Source organism: Alligator sinensis, unplaced genomic scaffold, assembly GCF_000455745.1.
Source record: "Alligator sinensis unplaced genomic scaffold, ASM45574v1 scaffold308_2, whole genome shotgun sequence".
Classification (NCBI taxonomy): domain Eukaryota; kingdom Metazoa; phylum Chordata; order Crocodylia; family Alligatoridae; genus Alligator; species Alligator sinensis.
Window position 1 is genome coordinate 1,482,206 of NW_005842082.1, and position 6,567 is coordinate 1,488,772.

At 43.1% G+C, this 6,567-nt stretch overlaps 1 long non-coding RNA gene across 1 annotated transcript; it reads left to right on the top strand.

Moving 5' to 3' along the window:
* The first annotated feature begins 6 nt into the window (after positions 1-6).
* On the top strand, positions 7-4,908 carry LOC112550330. The gene is made up of 3 exons (XR_003094116.1): positions 7-341; positions 2,686-2,822; positions 4,109-4,908. It is a non-coding gene; the product is annotated as an uncharacterized LOC112550330 (long non-coding RNA).
* Positions 4,909-6,567: the final 1,659 nt, after the last annotated feature.

Sequence of the window (6,567 nt, forward strand, 5' to 3'; positions counted from 1 at the left end):
GTCTGCCTACCGCGTGTGGGGCCGGGGCAGCCCCCTGCGCTCCTGGGCCCCCGGGCCGCGAGGTGCCGCGGGCCGGGACGGGGAAGGCAGCCCCCAGCCCCTCTGCTGAAGCCCTGGGGTTTCCAGGCACCCGGACTTGTCTGTGGAAAATCCCTTCCCGCAGCCCGCACAATCCCGCTCCGAAGTCCAGAGCCCGGCTGGCCAATGTGGCCCCCAGCCCTGCCTGTGAAGGCCGGCGTGGATCCTCCGCCCCCCCGGGAACCAGGGGGGCCTCGGCTTCTCCCCACCCGGCTCGCGCAGCAGATCGAGGTGTCTCCGTCTGGCTTGAAGCCTCACTTGAGGTGTTTCCTTCTCGGAAAAAAATGCGGTCGGCTCTCTGGTTGCCTTGGCCCATTTGGTTTTGAAGCTTAGTTAAAAAAAAGAAAGCAAAGGGAGTGGCATAGGAAGGCCTAGTTGTGCCTGTTCGTAGCTGCGATGCCAGGGGTCGAGGGCTGGCTGGGTTGACCAGGTGCAGCGAAACATGTTAAACAGTGATGGCACTGAGCAGTCGGGGGTGTGCACTTTGCTTCTGCACCTGTAACCCAAGGATGGTAGATGTCAGGGATGGGATGACAGGGAACAGGTCACTGTGGAACGGGGGTATCAAAAATACGACCCATGGGAGTTGCATTTTCCAACCCCTGGACCTGGGTCTCGAGTTAACCCACATGGTGCGCACCCAACCTGCACTGCATGCAGGCCCCAGGACACATGATGCACAAGGCACCTGCGCAGGGCCAGTGTGGGACTTCCCTCATATGCCAGTGCCGGCACCCTCAGTGCCCGTTCAGGCCGGTCCGGGATGTGAGCCTCATGTGCCACCCACTCCAGCCGGTCTGGAGCAGGCACCACGTGTGGGTGCAGTCCCAGACCAAGGAGAGTGGGTGCTAGATCCAGCGTGCAGGTAGTGGGGGTCTTTGGGTCTCCCATATGCTGGGTCCAGCACCTGCTTTGTGCAGTCCAGGAGTACACTGCATGTGGCACCTGCTACAGGTAGTCCAGGACTCGCTCTGCATGTGGGACCCATTTTCGTGGATCAGCTGGAGCAGGCATCTCATGTAGCTTACATCCTGATCTGGCCAGAATGGGTGCCACATGCAATGCAATCCTGGACTGGCTGAAGCAGGCTCCACATGCACTGGATCTGGCAAGCGAGTGTGTGGGGTATCCGTGGGGCCAGCCCCACACCATTCATTGGGCCCATGGGCCAGATGAGTTTGACACCCCTGCTCTAGATGTACCCTGTTCATATGCTCTCCCTGAAGCATCCAATCCTGTCACGGTGAGAACTGGGCTAAATGGACTTTTAGTCTGACCCAGTCTGGTACTTCTCAGGTTCATATAAATGATGCTGTAATGCATGGAGGACTGTAAGGTGGAGTATTCTTCTCCAGTGAGGGCTGGAGGTGATGTATCAGCATGAGCATCATTATGATGCCTATTAACAAGGTTCAGAGATAGTTTTATCTATCACATGCATTTATGTTTGTACAAGTTTATAGAAAATTATTTTTAAATTAAAAATTACATTTACTGTAATGACGCAAGCTAATGGTTCTACTGTGAGGATTAAGCAGCTCAAAATAATTTTTTTTTCTGTGATATTACTTTTGTTGGTTTGTAATTTAGCCTTCTACCTTTATCCTTTCCCCAAAACTTAACAGGAATGCAGCTTAGCTAATGCTAGTATCTGAGCTAGTTTTTTCAGGTACAGCTTGTGTATCTACATGACACCATGGGGTCCATAGTGAATATGTGCCTTGCTTCTGGCCACTAGCATTCATAAAATTATTGCCATCTGAAAGACACCTAAGTTTCTGTTAGACAGCATGTGCATAACTGCTACTACTATGCTCTGCAGAGCCTTAGCTCATCCCAACGTCTTGGGGGTTCAACCCAAGTGTGTCATCCCAAGGGGCCAGCCTATCTCCTGTTGAAGTTTTCCTATTAAAAATATTCATTACTAAAGGAATCAAAACTCATGGCAGTGGTGATATCTTTTATTAGATCAACTAGATACTTGCAAAAGCTTTTGGGCACAAGCACCCTTCATCAGGCATAGGAGAATGCAAGGATTAGAAAAGTTCTCCTAAGTAGAAATGAAAATTCATATTTTGTTAAGACTAGGAACTTTCAACCTGGTTTTCCCACTCCTGGTTCTACTAGAGAGCAGAGGCCCTAGGAGTAAGTTTTTGCAACTCATCCTTTTTTGATCTTGGGAAGATGAATAGCCAGGTTTCTCTCTCTGGATTAATCTTTTGGTCCTACAACTCATCACAGATATGTCCAGCCATACCTTTCCCAGTGGCTGATACGGAGAGATTCTTCCTTAAACCTTTCTGAGATCCTACAAAGTTATTTTGCTACCGATCCCGTGCATTAGACTGGTATTTATGCTGTCTACAAAGCCTCTGGCCCTGAGCTACATTCAAATGATGCTTAGCATCCCAGTCGAAGTCCAAGGGCAAACCCAGACCAATCACTTGGGAAGTAGGTAATTAGGCACAGGTTGGGGTTCTGTGCCTCCTTCCTGTGGTACCTTAAAAGGTCACTCCTTTCTGGTGCATAGTGCTCCACTTCTTACATGCATTTGCCCTACATTATTTTAAATTACACTATTATTGTACATTTATGTACCCCAATTAGGGGTGGATCCATGATTTGGCAAAGGCAGGTACAGGAGAAACCACCTGTGCTGCAGGGTGGCTGCACACCTGCTCCCAGCCAGCATCCTCCTGTGCAACCTAACAGTGTGGACATACTGCGCCAAGTCCCCAAAACAGGTGAAAATCCCCTCCGTACTCAAAGGCATGTCCCTTCCCCTGCCTGCTCTTGTTGCTTTCCTACTGTTCCAGGTATGGGGCAAGGTTCAAAGCAATTCCTGCCTGTGGCAACCAGGCTGCCTGGGGGAGGGGCTCAGTGACAGTGGCAGCAGCAGCATCGGGCAAGGAGGTGGGTTCCCTCAGCCAGCCCAGTGTCCTAGGAGCAGGTATAAGGAGTGGGAACTCAACCCCCTAACCATTGCCCCTCCCACTGTTGTTCCCATCTCCCCACCTGCAACCTGGACTGGAGGGGAAGGGGGAATGGCTTAGCCCCATAGAGGAAAGGGGCATGGCTTGGCCCTACAGTGGGGAGTGGGGTAGAGGGCATGACTTAGCCCCGTGGGAGAAAGCGGGCAAGGCCTGGCCCCAACCCGGCACTGTGGAGGCGGGATTGCAGCTTGGATTCATGGGGAAAGGGGACATGGCCCACTCCCAAACCAGCCCCATAGCAGGGAAAGGGGTTATGGCCTGGCCCTGATTCAGATGCAGGGATGGGGCTTGGTCTGGCAGCAACAGGAGTGCGGGGATTGGAGTCTGGGAATTTGGCAGGGGGAAGGTGATCATCATATTAATAGCAATCACTCCACCCAACACACCAAATTTCCCACCCCTGAGTAGTCAGTTTTAATAAGCATTCCTAGTTCTGTCTCGTAAAAAATTAACTTCAATTATACTTTCATACATTATTCTTGAAATGAAATGTATGTGCATACTACTTCTACATTTTTCCAAATAAATATTTAATCTGTGATGTAATACACTGCTGGAGAGGTTGTTACTCTCTCTTAATAACAAATTGAATTTTTGATGAGTGTGATAAATATAATAATTTATTCTTAAATGATTTGTGTTTCTATAAGTATCAGAAATATTTACTACAAACAAAATTAAAGTAAAATATGTAATGATAAAATGGAAATCTTATTCCCATGACATTTTTAAACAAAGATGATCTTTTTTCCTCCTGCGTGAATCTAAGTAACATTAGCTTACAGATTAAACATTCAGGAGAACTCAAGAGATATTGATATTTTCCATATTTAGTTTAATGAAAACATGTTAATTTTTATTCTATCCTTTCAAATATTAAAATTTTTAATTTAATGTATAAAGTACATACAGATTTTATGCTACTCATAAAAGAACAGAAAAAAAAACCAGATGCAAATTTCTCAGGATACTGAGTACAGCAGAAAAATATTATAAATACCCATAGATAATTTCTTCTATCATCTCTCATATTGCAGGGTTGAGGCAAAAACTGGGCTTTGCAGTATATTCAGAAGTTTAACAAACCCGGAGTGTAAAGGACTAATGCAGAGAGTAAGGTCTATCATCAGTAAATCCAGCTGCCTGGTAGCAGTCTCCTCATCCGAACAGAACTCTAATTTGAATGGCTCTGCTCATCGCTGCTACAGAATTCGCATATGGAAAAATATGTTCTCTGGAGGAATCAGAGCTGCGTGTGTCAAAATCAATACTGATATCTGCTTGCTACGTGTTCAGTTACCATTACAAATTGTGGGGCAAATGATGTAATAATGCCAGTAACATGATCTGCACAAAAAGCCCACCTAACCATTTTGCTTTGACTTCAGGTTCTGAGTCACCCCCCAAAATGGATGGTGTGTTATTGTTCAGCCACTTTGTGAAGATAGTTTTAAGATCTCTCTTTTCGCCTTCCCAAGGCTTTTCATAGGGTTTTATTTGTTGGATGAAATTGGCACAGTTAAAAATTCTTAGTTTTTTAAATTTAAATGCATTGTTCTGTTCCCATTGCAGCCAGAGGGAATTTTGCTTTAAATGGTGGTGGGAACAAGATGGGGGACATTTTATGGTAACTGTTGGTGTTTTCTTTTTGTCACAAACACTTATTTCAGTGAATGGTTCCTGTGTATTTGGATTGGAATGAATAATTATTAGAAATAACTTTACTTCTATTATAATCTATTTTTATTGCACTTTCAGGCCTACTTAAATGTATGTAGTCTTATGTAAGACAATATATAATATAACTATATAAAATAAATGAGAAAGGGATTGAGATGTGAACAATAAGAGATTGTTTCATTTTATTTATTTTTTTTGCCATTTGTCTTCTGTTACTTGCTGAACAGCTGTGACCTTTGTCCTATATATTCTTCACGAGACACATGTGTTCTTGGTAGGGACTTCTAGTTTTCAATCATGCAACATGTATTTTGTCATGTTTGAACAGAATAATAGCTTTGATAGAGTGAAACTAATAATCTTCACATCAAAACTAAGAACCCGATATTACTGTATCTTAAAACCTCCTTTTAATCCTATTGAAATCAGTGGGAGTGTTATAAACCACAGGGCTTATAAAATGTTTTATAAAAGGACAAGGAAAAAGAAAATTATATAACCAACAACATTAATGAACCAGAAGTACATCTTAATAGATGGTAAGGGTGAGGCTCCTTACTAATATACCTTTTCTACAGATATATAATAAATCAATACAAAGATACCACCACTTAGAGCCTATTTTGAATAACAATCTAAGTCAATTTATTCATTTTATAGAACATCTTTTAAATCAATTTACTATATAGCTATGGGTGTTTTCTTTGCTCTGAGAGGATCTTCATTCCCAGTTGTATGTATTTCAAAGATAGGAGATATATATCAAAGAATGTTGGCTTAAGGCTATGCTTTCTAGTTTTTAGGATTCTCATGGCCCAAAAGCCATCAATGCTTTTAAGGGTCATTATCAATTATTTAAATCTAAAAGCATGAAAACAAACATCAAATTATATTTTGAAGGATGAAATTGTTAGTTTTCTTGGACTTGATCCTGATCCTATTGACACCTGTATAAATTAGGAGTACCTCTGACAAAAGTCAGTGGCATTGTACCAGCCTAAATTTGTTGTGTGAGAAATACCAGGTCCCAAAGGAGAGGAGGGGTCCTTGAAGCTTTATCATGGCATTTTCAAAGCTTGATTTTCATCAACTTGTGACTGCTCCCAGTGCAGCTAATAGTACCTCACTCACTTCAATAAGAACAGCATTATGGCAATGCTAAGTCCTTTTCATATTCTCACCCTAAATTACTAACCAACTGTAGCTCAAATATCTATTGTCTGCTGTAAATGGTCAGGGCAGATTGCTCCTTTGTCTTTGTTCCTCTAGCTCCCTCACAATGATTTTCCTGAGTACACTGTAGAGCTAGGTGTGTACTTTTGTTTTTACTGCTTATCCACTTTATTTTCTAGCCTCATTCAACCCCCTCTATTGTTCTCCTTTAAAGACTAGGCTAATTATTTGTATGTTTTTTGTTTCCTTTTATAGACTTTTAAATACATTCCAATAAAAGTCAAAGCCTGAGTCAGAATGTAGGTAGAGTGTGCCCAGCCTTCCCCTTGTTTTGTGCCTCCTGATATGTGAGCCTCACCTTTTATCTGCTGAGATCTTTTCTTTTATTTTTGGATGTCTCCTGAGCAAAGACTATCAAACATAGCAAATCTTATCATTGATGGTACTGATCTTAAAAAAATATCAACAAGCCATTTCATCAAACCTGAAAAGCTTAGCTCATTACCAACCTGGTCCCCAATCCTATAGAAATTATAAATACATTTTCATTGTTCAGAAATCAGAAGGTATTTAAGGAATGGATTTTGCTGTTACTGTGTTGACTGATGACCCGTTAAGACAACTGAAGTTGGCAGACAGGAGT